Below are 15,274 nucleotides of genomic sequence, written 5' to 3' on the forward strand. Positions count from 1 at the left end.
CGAAGATGGAGGCAGGGAGGGCTGTGGGAGGGGAGGGACTAATAGGGAGGAGGCATGAAGGGGGTGGAGCGAAGGCGGAGATGTCAGTCTGGCGAGCTGTGGGCGGGGCTGGTACTTTGAGGGGCGGGGCTAATGTGGGGAGGGGCGAGGGAGAAGATGGGGGCGAGAGGGCCTGTGGGTGGAGCTGTTAGGTTGAAGGGCGGGGCTAAAACGGGAGGGGAGAGTTTTCCGAGGGGGGGGGTCACGGGGCGTGGTGAGGAATGCTAGTGAGGCTGTGAGCCTAGTGCGCTGTAGGCACCCGGTCTCGGATCTCTCAGATCTATCTAGTTTTTCTCAGATCTATCTAGTTTTTCTGAGGTCAGAGGAAACTGAATTTGCCTGTTTCTCCAAAAGCCTTGACAGAAGGTAGGGCAAGACCTGTTTTCCTGAACCTTTTCCCGTCTTCCCTCCACTAGGACTGGGGAGGGGGGTCCCTCTAAATTGAAGGGTCCTCACACCATCCTCTGCAATCCCACCGCGGTCCCCCTCTCCTCCTGGTGAAATTAGGTAGGGTCCCAGGTACCCCTCTTCCAGTTGGACTGCTACCCATTTCCAGCCATTGCCACCATGAGTACAGTATCTATGGACCTCTGCTTTGCTCAGCGCTGTGAAAAATACCAATGAATCCACAAGCTGGCATGTGTCTTTTAAGTCTAGGCGAGGAAACAATCCAAGCAGGAATAAAAAAGAGGCCTTTTTTCAATACTATGAGAAACGGGACAATGCTCTGGTGTTGAACCCCCCTCTTGCTGCAGACTGTGTGAGTAGGCCTGGACTAGCCTGCAGGAACACAACCAACCAGAGGAAAGCCCAGGAGCCATGACAAAGAGCTTACCAAGCATAAGTAACTGAAAGTTAACCCAATAAAACAGTATCTGTAAGTAACTGTTACCACTCTAAACAAATCATGAAGGCCATTACCTTTCCTTCTTTGCAACTAAGTAACAGACTTAGTGAAGTGAAACTTGATCCCTTTCTCCCAAAGATCCTGCAGCCATTTTGCTGTGTTTCTGTAGATCTTACTGTACAGGCTTTTAAGGTTTTCTCTTGGGGTTAAGGTAGCATATATTTCCAGCTGTAAAACAATTTTACTTTGATATAACACATATACCTTATAACATTCAAATTTGATTTATGTGATTCAATGATTCTTCAGCACATTTGAAAAGTTGTCTATCCATGACCACAAATTTTAAAACATTTCATCACTTTCAAGATGAACCCTGTTCCCACAGTCATGGTGATACTTGCCTATAATCCCAGAATGTGGAGACAGAGACAGGAAGATTTCTAATTGAAGGGCAGCTTGACCCAGTCTCAACAACAAAAATCCAAATGTGTCACAGAACTTACTCTCCCAGCTCAAACACTGCTCATCCCAGACCAGACCCTAATGCCACTAAACTACTTTCTATTTTCGTAAATTTGCTTAGTTTGGACATTTCATGAAAATAATCTCACACAGAACCAGCTACATATTTGTGTTCCCAGCACTTGGGAGATGGAGGTAGAGTTCGAGCCTGAGGTTAGCTTGAGCAATGTGGGGGAGACCCTGTGTCAAAAGAACAAATGGTATCATACAATGATCTTCTATAACTGACTTCTTTCATCGACTTGAACATTTTCAAAGTTAATCCACATTGTAGTTCATGTTGATTCTCTATTCCTTTTTGGTGCCAAATGATTTCCACTATACCAGCATGCTACATTTTTTTTTTTTTTAAATCCATCCAACAGTTCAGAGACTCTGGGATAGCTCCCCCGGTTAGGAATGCTCCTGTGAGCACTACTGTCCAAGTTTTCCTTGAGAAAGGGTTTTCCATTCTCTAGGGTGTCTGTCTGGGAATGGAATCAGTGGTTCATATGGTAACCTTACATTTAATCAGTGAAAATATGTGAGTGCACAGCCATGTGCACACATGTGAAAGCCAAGGCAGCATTTTGGGCATCTCCCTCTTACTTTCCAACTTATTTTCTGACACAGGGAGGCTTAGTTTCTTTTACTGTTGCTGTAATTAAAGAAGAAATACCTGGTCGGGTATTGGTGGCACACGCCTTTAATCCCAGCACTCGGGAGGCAGAGGCAGGCAGATTCGAGACCACCCTGGTCTACAGAGTGAGTTCCACGACAGGCTCCAAAACAATAAAGAGAAACCCTGTCTCAAAAAGAAAGGAAGGAAGGAAGGAAGGAAGAAGAGAACCTGGTAGAGGCAACTTAAGGAAGAAGTGGTTTATTCTGGGTTTCACTACAGACCACAAAAACAAGACAGCAAGAGCATGAAGCAGCTGGATATGTTGCATGCTAGCTTAGTAAGGGTTTCTAAAGCTCTGAAGAGACACCATGATCATGGCTTCTCTTATAAAGGAAAACATTTCATTGGGGCTGGTTACAGTTTCAGATAGTTAGATTATTATGATTGTAATGAGAAGCGTGGCAGCATGCAGGTCAACATGGTGCTAGAGAGGTAGCTGAGAATTCTACGTCTTGATCTGCAGACCTCACTAAGCCTAGCTTGAGCATATGAGACCTCAAAACCCATCCCCACAGTGACACACTTCCTCCAACAAGGCCACTTCAACGAGATCACACCTGCTAATAGTGCCACTCTCTAAGGGCCAAGCATTCAAGCACATGAGCCTATGTGGACTATTCCGATTTTTTAAAAGATTTTATTTATTATGTATACAGTGTTCAGTCTGCATGTATGCATGCAAGCCAAAAGAGGGCACCGGATCTCATTGTAGATGGTTGTGAGCCATCATGTGGCTGCTGGGAATTGAACTCAGGACCCCTGAAGGAGCAGCCAGTGCTCTTAACCTCTGAGCCATCTCTCTAGCCCAGCATTCCTATTCAAACCACCACACATGCACAATCAAGAAGCCAAAAGCAATGAATGTCTGCTGCTGCTCTGCTCCCTTTCTCCATTTGTTCAGTCCAGGGTCCCAGCCAGGGAACGGCGCTACCCACAGTGGGTTGGCCTCCCACCTCAGTTAATAAAATCAGCATGATATTCCACAGGCATTCTCAGAGGCCCATATTCCAAGTGACTCTAGATCTTGTGAAGTTGGCAGTTCACACTAACCTTCACAGAGTCTCACAGAGCATGAAGCCTACCATTTAGACTAAGCTAGCTGACTGTTGAGCTCCTCGCATCCTCCTGTCTTCACCTCCATCCCTCATGCTTGGGTTATAGGCAAGTGTGCCAGGCCAGGCTTTTATGTGGATGCTGAGCATTCAAACTTGGGTTATAGGCAAGTGTGCCAGGCCAGGCTTTTATGTGGATGCTGAGCATTCAAACTTGGGTCTCATTGTTTCCACAAACAGTAAATCCAACTAAACCATCTCCCCAGCCACACATTAATCTTTTGAACTGCCACACCATTGTCCACGGTAACTTCCCCTTCTATATTCTGATGCTCAAGATGGGAGTGTCCAAGTTTCTCCTTATTTTAAGCAATATTTTTTCTTTTTGAGACAGGATTTCCTTCTGTCTTAGAACTCTCTGTGTAGACCAGGCTGCCCTTGAACTCCCAGAGATCCAACTGCCTCTGCCTCCCAAGTGCTGGGATTAAAGGTGTGCACAACCATGCCTGGCTAATATCTTTCTTTTTTATTCTAGCCATCCTCATGAGCAACCAGTGGTACTATGCTGTGGTTCTGATTGTATTTCCTTACTGACTATAGACATTGAGTGTCTTTTTGCTTGTTATTTTGTTTGTGTCTTGATCATTGTCTTCTTCAAAACATTGTACTGGTCAGGGTTATTTGGAAGAACAAACAGAAGACTATCTGTCAGATTGGCTTCCATACTCTTCTGGGTAGTGTTTAACCATGGCTGTCTCACAATGGGGAGGCTGAAAACCCAGTCATTGCTCAGTCCATTAGGCTGGGTACCTTAGCAGTCCCGTTCTGGTACTGCAGGCTTAGAGGATTCTTACAGAGCTACTGGTCTCCAGTCCATTCAGGAAGACAAATAAGTTAGGTTCTGATATCAGTGAAGGAATGCTACAGCAGCAGAGGAAGCAATAAGGTAGAAGAATTTGCTAGTAAGAATGAAGGTAAAGCTGGGCAGTAGTGGTGCACACCTTTGATCCTAGCATTCAGGAGACAGAGGCAGGCGGATATCTATGAGTTCGAGACCAGCCTAGTCTACAAGAGCTAGTTCCAGGACAACCTCCAAAACAGAAAAACCCTGTCTTGAAAAACCAAAAGAAAAAAAACCCATCCACTCCCATTCCCAATTGGAAGCACACACTTGTGATCCCAGCCCTGGAGAGGAAGATACAGCAGGGTCCCTGGAGAACTGCTGGCTAGACAGTCTGGCCAAATTGGTAAGTTGCAGAATGGGTGTCTTAGTTATGGTTCCTATTGCTACAACAAAACACCATTACCAAAAAGCAAGCTGGGAAGGATCAGGTTTATTGGGTTTACACTTCCACATCACTGCTCTTCATTGAAGGAAGTCAGGACAGAAACCCAAACAGGGCTAGAACCTGGAGGCAGGAGCTGATGCAGAGGCCACAGAGGGGTGCCTTGCTTCTCATGACTTTCTCAGCCTGCTTTCTCATAGCATCCAAGATCACGATCTCAGGGATGGCCCCACCCTCAATGGGCTGAGTCCTTCCCCATCAATCAGTATTTAAGAAAATGCCCATCGCTTAATCTCAGGGAAGCATTTTCTCAATTTGGGGTTCCCTCCTTTCAGATAACTCTAGCTTGTGTCAAGTTGACATAAGACCAGCCAGCACAGTGAGAAACTCTGTTTGCTTGCTTGCTTGCTTGCTTGTGTGTTTAGAGGAAGCAGAAATGGCATGGTAGAGGAATAAGTCATGAGGGAAATTTGTTCTGACTGATCAAGAGTTCATGATTTCCAGAATTTTCTCCAGCAGAGGCTGAGAAATTAGGAACAAATTGGATAGGAAGTGCTGAGTTCCAGGAAACATTTCCAGGAGGCTGGGTCATGAGCTCCTGTTGTTAGAGTTCTAGAAGGTTCTGGGCAGCCTCACATGTGACTTAAAGGGGAATCATTTTCAGAAACTCACAGCCCTCAAATTTTGTACCCTAGTTTTGAATCTCTGACACAATCCTAGATTTTGGTTCAATATCTTGGGTAGAGTCTTGAAATATATGCCATGCCTATTAATTCTTGGAGAATTTTAGTATTTTGCTAGCTCTTCCCAGATCCTCCTCCCAGAGAGTCCTTTTAAAATTTTATTTTATGTGTGTGAATGTTTGTATGTATGTGCACTGAATTTGTACCTGGTACCAGGTCCCCTGGAACAAGAGTTACTGGACTTGTAAGCCATCATGTGGGTCTCTGGAACTGAACCCAGGTCCTCTACAGGAGCAGCAACTACTTTAAACAGCTGAGCCAGCTCTCCAGTCCACATTGTCATCATTATCATCACCATCTTTCCTCCTCTGCCTTCACCTTCTATAGAGCACTGAGAGCAACTTGTGCTGACTACATCCTCCTAGGTTTGGGACAGCCACCGGGACATGATTGACCTACCAGAGAGTACACTTTATAAAACAAAACCTGATCCTGCTTGTATCACAACCCCAGCTTGCTGGGCTGGGCTGGTAGGATTCAGCTTCCCCAAACTGCTTCTGATGCTCTTTCTGAGGTGCAGATTTGAGGGGAGCATTGGCCCAGAAAGCTATCTCTGGACAGTATAGGGTACCACATCTGTTTGTTTGTTTTTAAATAAGATGTTATACATTGATTATGAGTAGTGCTGCGTGCTCTGATAAAACAGGAGGGTTAAAATTAATGCATAAAAAGTGTGCCTTCAGCTGGGCGTTGGTGGCACATGCCTTTAGTCCCAACACTCAGGAGCCAGAGGGAGGCAGATCCCTGTGAGTTCAAGGCCAGCCTGGTCTAAAGAGCTAGTTCCAGGACAGGCTCCAAAGATACACTGAGAAACCCTATCTTGAAAACCAAAAAAACAAAAACAAAAACAAAAAAATGAACAAATGAATAATACATAATATTCCAGCACAGAGATACATAAACTGGTTGGAAAATACAAAACCTTATTTATCTCATCAAGAAAAATATTTAAATAATAAAGAATAAAATGCTACTTTTTACACTTAATTGCTTAGCAAACATTTTCACACAGTTATGTTTTGTTTACTTTTATTTATTATCTTGTGTGGGGTGAGTGGTTGTACACACATATGAAGGTCTTCTACTCTTGTGGGTCCCTAGGATCAAACCCATGTTGCTAGGCTTGGGGGCAAGCTTCTTTATCCCTAGAGCCTTCTTGCAATCCTGTATTGCTTTAACAATGTACTCATTATTAATAATAGTGATAACTCAGTTCAAAGATAACTTTTTAGTAGATATGTGAACACAGAATTCCTTACCTGAAATTTCAATTTACCAAATTTTTTTGTTGCTTAGAGGTGTCATGAGAATAATCAAAATGCTAGACACATTCAAATGAAATTAAATGAAAAAAAATGGACAGAAGGACAAGTTAGCTGGGAGAGGCCAGAAGGAATGGCCAGAAGAGAACTTGCTCATGTAATTTTATTTCTATTGTTTCCTAGACAGAGTCTTGCTATGTATTTCAATCCAGCCTTGAACTCAAAACATCCTCCTACCTCAGGGTCTTCAGGTATCAGATAGCAATGATAGTTAGTTCTCACTGAACATAGCCATGGGTTACATAATAGTTTCATTTTAAAATATTCATATTTACAGGAACCTAGGAGTTGCATCTTTTGCTTGTGAAGCAAACTTGTGAAGCTTGTGAAGAAGACTTCAGGAGGGAAATAAGTGTTGGATGTGTGTGTGTGTGTGTGTGTGTGTGTGTGTGTGTGTGTGTACACGCGCATGCATGTGTGCTTGCGTCCACTTCAGAAATCATACCCAACTCTACTTGGGTGTCCAAAACTCTGAGACTAGCCCAGGTACCTAGGGTAAAATCAAACACTACTGTTCTTTAAAAAACAAATGACTCCTAAGGACATTCTGCTGTACTCATAGGTCAGTGCCTTACTCAGCCACCATCAGAGGAGTTTCGTCCTGCAGCAAATGGGAACAAATAGAGAAACTACAGCCAGACATTATGCAGAGTGAGAGACCTTGAAACACTCAGCCCTAAATGGAATGTCTCCATCAAATTCCTCCTCTGAGAGTTCAGGGAACCCTGTGGAAGAGGAGGCAGAAAGAGTGTGAGAGCCGGAGGGGATGGACACCAAGAAGACAAGTCCCACTCAGTCAAATGACCAAAGCTCATATGAGCACAGAGTCTGAAGCAGCAGCACGGGCCTGCACAGGTCTGTACCAGACCCTCTGCATCATTGTTGGGGCTTCCAGTTTAGTGGGTTATATGGGAATTACAAGTGTACAAACGAGTGGCTCTCTCTGATTCTTGTGCCTTATCTTGGACTCGTTTCCCTCTGTTTTGCTTAAATCCAATGTGTTACCTTTTGTTTTATCTTATTTTGATTAGTATCCCTTTGAATTCTGCCTTTTGTTGTTGTTTGTTTGTTTTTGTTTTTCGAGACAGGGTTTCTTTTTTAGCTTTGGAGCCTGTGCTGGAACTAGCTCTGTGGATCACCTGTAGACCATCTCACAGAGATGCACCTACCTCTGCCTCCTAAGTGCTGGATTAAAGGTGTGAGCCACCACTGCCCAGCACCTGTTTTGTTTTCTAATGAGAGACGGAAAGGGAGTGGGTCCAGAGGGGAGGAGAGGTGGAGAGGAACCGGTAGGAGTAGAGGGAAGGGAAACCATAATCAGGATTTATTGTTTGAGGGGGAAAATACAGTTTCAATTTAAAAAGTAAAACAAGCCAAACATTCTGGTCAGAGACTTCAGAATCATCCTAGGTTTAGGACTCCTCTGGTGGTGAGCATCAGGATTTAGCTTGGCTCACTGCGCAAGAGAAGCAGTTCAAGCCAAACCCTTCCTGGTGTATTCCTGGTTAAGCTGTCCTGAGCTGACTATTACAGCTCACTGCATCTTTGCCCCTCCACACCACACACATGCAGCATCAGAAGGGGAAGAGCAAACAGAACTGAAGAGAACATTACACTCCACACCCAGCTCCATCCTGATGCATCCACCATCCATACAACAGACCACATTTACAGAGGGGTTACTGTGTGCCAGGCAAGGTTCTCTGCCCACTGGTGGGCCAACACCCACATATGGGGGTCCCCAGTCTCTGTCTTATAAAGACATTCTTTTTTTAGTTTATTCATTTATATATTTTATGTGTTTGGGTATTTTGCATGCATGTATGTCTGTGTACCACTTGTGTGTCTGGTGTCCTCACAGGTCAGAAGAGGGCATTGGGTACCCTGGGACTGGAGTTACAGATGGCTGTGGAGACTCCATGGTGATGCTGGGATGAGAGCCAGAGTCCATCGGAAGAACAGCCTATGTTCTTAACCACTGAGCCATCTCTCCAGCCCCAAAATCTCTTCTTTCTTCCTTCCTTCTTTCCTTCCTTCCTTTCTCTCTTTTGAGACTGGGTCTCTCTCAGTAATCCTAACTGTTACGAGTATGTTTTTCCCTGCCAGTCTGGTCCCACTGCCACACCAGCCCCAATTAACACACAGAGACACTGTATTAGATATACTTCTGTTGGCCAGTTACTAGTTTCTTGTCTGCTAGCTCTGTCTTAAATATTAACCCATTTCTATTAATCTAAGTGTTTCCACGTGGTCTCATCTTACCGGAGAGAGGGGCTGGTGTTCTGCTCTCCCCAGTCTCTCCATGCTGACCCCTCCCTACTACTTCCTGGAATCCTCCTTGTCTCCTAGTCCTGTCTATCTTTCTTTCCTATTGGCCAACAGTGCTTTATTATTTAACCAATACAAGAAACATAGTTACAGAATGACATCTCCCATCATCTCCTCTTTTCTGTCTAAAATATAAAGAAGGGTTTTAACTTTAACATAGTAAAATATATAACAAAACAATTAAAGAAAACAATTATCAAATAAGAACCATAGTTAACAATGTTCAGTCCATTAACATTTAGCAAGATTTAAAGAAAATATTTCATCATTTATCCTATCTTTGTAAGTCTATAGTTCTATATGTAACTTATCTTTAATCCTAACTAAGGAAAACTATAACCATAACTATCTGTCTTCAACTCCTTCAAAGACCACAGAAGATTAATATATAAATTCTATAAATGACAGAGACATCTTGCTTCCTGGTCAGGCACCTGAAGTTCTTCATTAATGTTCCATCTTCAGCCTATAGGCTATAGTGTGTCTGGCAGACTCTTCAGCAAAGCAGAAAACTTTAAACTGTCTACCTGTATTGGCAGTTTGTCAGTCACTTTTCTCTGTGTCCTGCAGAATGTCTGTCAGACTCTTCCATGAAGCAGGAACCCTGTAGCAAATGTCCATCTTGTATCAGCAGTTATTTTCCTGTGGGTCCTGCATGTCCAGTTTACACAGCATAAAGTCAAACAGTCCAGGCAAGAGTAGTGCCTTGCCCAAATGGTTAGTCTTGCCATATTGAAAGCAAACTCCATAACGAGTTTCTTCAATGTCCATCTTCCTTTCTGATGCAGGTGGTGTTGCCAGAAGCAGTTGTGCCTCATTGCTAAGAAAAACCCTAAACCATTTTAAATGTCATATTCTGTAGGTCTTTGAAAGGGTTGAAGAATACCTATCCATCTCAAATCCATCTCTATATATCTAGAAAACCTAACTAACACTATAAGTTTTGACTATTATAGATAACTATAATCTGTACTAAATTATACATTACATTTATAAATGAGCTATATAAACACAATACCTAAACAAGAGGAGAAATATAGATATCACAAAACTGACCTTAAATTTGTATCAATAAATGAAAATCCATTCCAAAACAAAGTAATCATTTCTATACCATAATCCCCTTTTTACCTTTAAAATAATTGGTTGTGGTCATTAACCATTTATAACTAAGCCCATGTAAATGAAAACAAACATTTATAAACAATATTTGGGAATTTGAGCGTTGTTCTTTCCAAACTGCTTCCTGCTAATAGGGGGCACTATCATTGGGGATCCTAAGAAGATGCAGAAATCTTGGCTGTAGTCTGCAAGATTGGCTTGTCCCAACTATTTTGAATGGTGGATTACCTGGGATGCTGTTTCAGGGGGTCTGGCTTGATCAAACTCCATTAGTCTGGAAGGCATCCACAGCTTTCCATTTTCTGTGGAAACAAAAATAGAAATCCTTTCCCCCAGTAACCTGTCCTTGAACTTAAATTTTGAAGTCAAAGCATTTTTAAAATATATAAATTGGATTGATCCAGCAGCATTTGTTTTAACAGTTGTTATTATTTCCTCAGCAGTCAAACAATACAAAGATAATATAATACCATACAGTATCCAGATTCTCTCCATCTTTATGTGGCTTTTTTATTACTGTTTCTTTTACTTCTATTTTTTCATTTTTTTAAACAGGGTTTTACTGTGTAACTCTTATCTGTCCTGGAATTCACTCTGCATACTTTGAAATCACAGAGATATGCTTGCCTCTGTCTTCCGAGTACTGGGATTAAAGGTGTGTGCCACCACACCCAGCTGTTCTCTGTCTTTTTATTCTTTTTAAAACCATTTTATCCTTTTTCTTTTTCTCTCCCAAGCCCACATATATTTTAAAACACACTGTAAATCTTTAGAGGTTTTTCTTAATGTGAATCTGTCTTTACTGTAAATCGTTATCTTTTTCTGGCCACGTGTCTTTTATCTGGTAAACAACATTGCTAAAATGAAAGCCACGGTTGTTTCAGCCGCGGTCACTGTGCTCACTGCCTTGGTCTACGCTGCCATCCAGCAGCACGCTGCCAGCTTGGAGATGTGGTCATTGCCATTGCCAGCTCTCATGCACACCATTCAGTTGATAGCAGAGCTTTTTGCCACTTATGCTGAGTCAGGAAATCTCCCTTAAAGGAACCGCAAAAATCTTTGCTTGTCTCTCACAAAACAGAGTCCAACCCAGAAAAATGCTGTTAGCAAGAAGCCTTGCATGTTTTTATTCTTTTGTTTCTAAAACCCTTGAAAGATTTTAGTTTGCAGAACAAGGATCTAGAAAGGAACAGAAGAATAATCCTTGCAAGCAGAATATAGAAAATCATAAAGAATGGATGTTGACATAGGAGGAAAAAAATCAGGAATTATGAGAACAAGAACGGTTACTATGGTGATGGGGCTAGTGGTTATATGCTAAGCTGATCTTGTTAAATAGAGCTAGTTACTAAATCATCAAACTTTTGTGGAATAACTGAAGGCTCTAAATATACAACCAAGAGAAAGCCAGAGTATGAAAAAAGTTTCTCACAGGTCTTGACCCACAACAAGGAAATAGGCCCCCAACCCTGGGACAAATGATTCCAGATGAGCAGCCCTGTCTGGGTCACTCCTGGCCAATGGACAGTCTGGGGACTTCCCAAGTCATTCTATGGTTTATCCCTTGAATAAGAACAGGTCATACCTGGGTGGTCTCTCAAACATGAGATTATACTTTGTAATCAATCACCTTGTGCCCCATGCATGTATGCAGATTGTGGTCTCTATAAAAAGAACCTGGACCCTTTGGGGGGTGTGCAGCTTTCCCCAAGATTGCTGTCACTGAGTGCACTTGTTCAATAAACACCTCTTGCTTGTTGCATCTCCTGGTTTTGGTGTTTGTGTCGCAGGGCTCTCCCATCGGCCCATCAGGACCCCAGAATTAGAGTCTTACACCCTTTTTTAAGCTTTTGTTAAATTTTAAGTGGAAGTTCTTATTAGCCACGTTGGGTGCCATTTTGTTATTGAATATTGGAATTGAATTTATTATTTATTATATAGAGCAGACTGGCCTTGAACTCACAGAGACCCACCTGCCCCTTCTGAGTGCTGGGACATTCTTAAGTAAAAGAAGAAACTGACTGGGCAGTGGTGGTACATGCCTTCAATCCCATTTTCAATCTTTCTCTGTCCATGATATATAAACACATACATGTACTCACACACACAAAAACTTAAATACAATTAAACGAGGCATCCCTTTCCTGTAGTTAAGCTGACTGGGCACTCATGTGAGGTGGCTCACAATTATCTCAAACTCTAGCTTCATGTTCAAGTGACTCAAACAATCCATCAGTTCCCAGCATTGCAAGAAAAACAAACACACAAACAAAACACCCTCCACAGCCACTTCACTGTATCTGTTAAATCTCATCACTTCCCTGGGTCAATCTGTAAGAGCTAAAGGTTCTGTCACCAGTAGACTCTGTCAGAATCAGCTCTGCTGACTCACAGCTTATTAATCTCAAATTGGATTTAAAGATGATAAAAAGAGATACAATTGATATATACCCCATATCCAAAGTTTATCATTTCAGACTATTTATTAAAACATTGCAAAACATCTCTTTTTGTTTTTCTTTTTTGAGATAGGATCTCACTATGTAGCCCATGCTGTCCTGGAACTCAGCCTGTAGACCAGGCTGCCCTGGAACTCTGGGATTAAAGACATGCACCACTACTACCTGGGGCAAAACAAATTTTGGAACAGTAATTAAAAGACAATATTAAAGTTCTATAAAACATTGCATTCCCATAAAAATAAAAAAACATGGGGAAAAAAAACATGGGTTAAAAGAAGGAAATCCAGAACTCCCAAGCACATCCTGCCACAGATAAGCCAGAAGGTAATGGTTTTTCTCTGGCCTTCTTCCTCTGGGCTAAGTGTTGGCCTAGCGCTTGCAGCTCCTCCTCTGCCTTCAAACAACTGTCTTTGTAGATCTAGGGAAATCTTTTCTTCAGGCAAACTTCTGTCCAGAAGCAGAAAATGCCAGAAACCCACCCTTTTGGTGTCCCCAGCAGCCACAAAACAGGCAAGCTGGGAGCAAGTGATTGGAGGGGACTTGACCCCTGGTGTGACTGCATCATGTATGTCTGAGTGACAATAGTCTTGACTTCCTGGACCTAGGAGACACAATGGGACGGATGTCATGTAACTGCCCTCTGGCTGCAGCATAAATGCACATGAACTCCCACAGTACTGAGCTTGGGCCCCTGTCTCTGGGAATTCAGCCACCAGGCTGTGAGGAAGCCCAAGCCAGCTGGTACACAGGGAGCTTGTGAAGAGGCCATATGTAGGGTTCTGGTTGACTGTCAGGCTCAGCTGCCTTACCATATGTGAGAGAAGATGGTTCCATGTGCTCCCAGCCACACACACACACACACACACACAGACACAGACACACACGCTCCCAGTCTTCCCAGGTGTCTCCATCCTGGCAGAGCAGGGACAGTGTGCCCCTCCCTCCAACCTCTTGGAATTCCTGACCTCTTAAGCCTTGGGAGCACAAGACAGCAATTACTGGATATTAGTAAGTCTGAGGTCTTTTGTTGGGGACTTAGAGAGGCTGGGATGTGAGTCCCCTGGGACTTGGTGACTCCATCTAGGCCTGAAGGAGCAGCCAGTGTTATCAGAGCACAGAACTAGAACCATGGGTGTGGAGGTGGGGTTGAAGATTGACTGCACAATACCCTAAGGGACAGGGCTGCTGTCCGGATGGTCGTGGAGGAGGAAGGGAAAGGTGGAAACTTCCTTTTTGTCTTCCCACACTGATCTGTCTACCCAAGACCAGGGTTGGAATGAAGCTGGGAAGGAGGGGAGGCTGGTCATTGTCCCACATGAGAGGTTCATTGTCCCATGGGGCCTGGAGCGGGGAAGCGTGGGCCACATGAAGTGTCCTTCACTAATAAGACGAGGAGCAGTAACCCTGTGGTTGAACATAGTGGGGGGAATGGCACCTCTCTGGCTACAGTGGTATAGAAGGAGCTTGCCAGATGTCCCAAGGACAGAGGGGGAGGGCACCCATGGTGGCTAACCTTTGTTGTCAACCAGATTGGATTTAGTCTCTTCAGACACACCTCTGGGTATGTCTGTGAAGATGTTTCCAGAGAGATTTGTCTGAGGTGGGAAGACCTACCCTGACTGTGGATGGTGCCACAGCATGGGCATAGGTCCCACAATGACAACAGGAAATAAAAGGTAACTAGGAGGAAGTGAGCTGAACACCTGCATTCACCTCCCTCTGCTCTGATAACAAGGTGACCCGGCTCCAGGCTTCTGCCGCCCTGCCGTGGGGCACTGTAAGCCAAATCGTGAGCCCGAACAAACCCTCCTCTCCTGGAGTCGCTTTTGTCGGGTGTTTTGACAGAGTAATGAGAGATCTATGCTCACTGTGCCTTCTGGTTGCCCCGGTGAAGGTGGCACCCACACCTCTCAGACACAGTGCACAGAATACTAAAAAATTTAAATGCTTGCAATCAGGACTGCGGGAGTCACGGAGCTGGAATTATTTCGGGAAATTTACAAGTTAAATAACCTAAAGGGCTGCAGATGCAAATGGCATGAAATTGGCAAGGGCTAGGGGAGAGCAATAATGTCCTTTCTCAGAGATGAAAGTGGTGTTCAGAGCAGAATCACTGGGCCAGGGAAGGGCCGGGGCACTATGCTGGGCTGTTGTCTGTCAACTTGATGCAAGCTGGGGTCATCTGGGAAGAGGAGCCTCAATTGAAAAAAATGCATCAGAATGCCTGTAGGCAAGTCTGCAGGGTGTTTTCTTGACTAATGATTGGTGTATGAGGGCCCAGCTCGCTGTGGGTGTGGCCACCCCTCAGCAGGTCCTGGGGTCTATAACAAAGCAGTTGAGCAAGCCATAAGGAGCAAGTCAGTAAGCAGCACTCCTTCATGGCCGCTGTTTCAGTACCTGCCTTCAGGTTCCTGCCTGGAGTTCCTGTCCTGACCTCCTTCAACAATCACCTGTGATCAGGAACTGTAAGCCAAATAAACTCTTTCCTCTCCCAGATTGCTTTTGGTCAGCTTTTGGTCATGGTGTTTATCTCAGTAATGGAAAGCAAGCTAACACAATGTGCCCCAGCTCATGGTGCGGCAATTTTGGGCTCTAATTCAACAGATGCCATATCTACACTGACTATGGGTCAGTATAGGATGCTTGTGATTCCCAACACCAGGAAGGCTGAGACAGGAGGATTGCTGGGCTTGCTGGCCAGCCAGTCTAGGTAAAAGCCAGTTCCAGGTGAAAGATCCAAAAGTAAGCTGGAAAGGGGCTGGAAGTTAAAAGTGCATACTGTTCTGGCAGAGGACCCAAGTCCTGTTCCCACTACCTACATGGATTCATGCATGGGAGAGTCTCAGGGAGCCCCTAGACAGGGTCCTCTACCTCTCGCTCTCGAGGA

This window comes from Phodopus roborovskii, unplaced genomic scaffold, assembly GCF_943737965.1.
Source record: "Phodopus roborovskii unplaced genomic scaffold, PHOROB, whole genome shotgun sequence".
Lineage (NCBI taxonomy): Eukaryota > Metazoa > Chordata > Mammalia > Rodentia > Cricetidae > Phodopus > Phodopus roborovskii.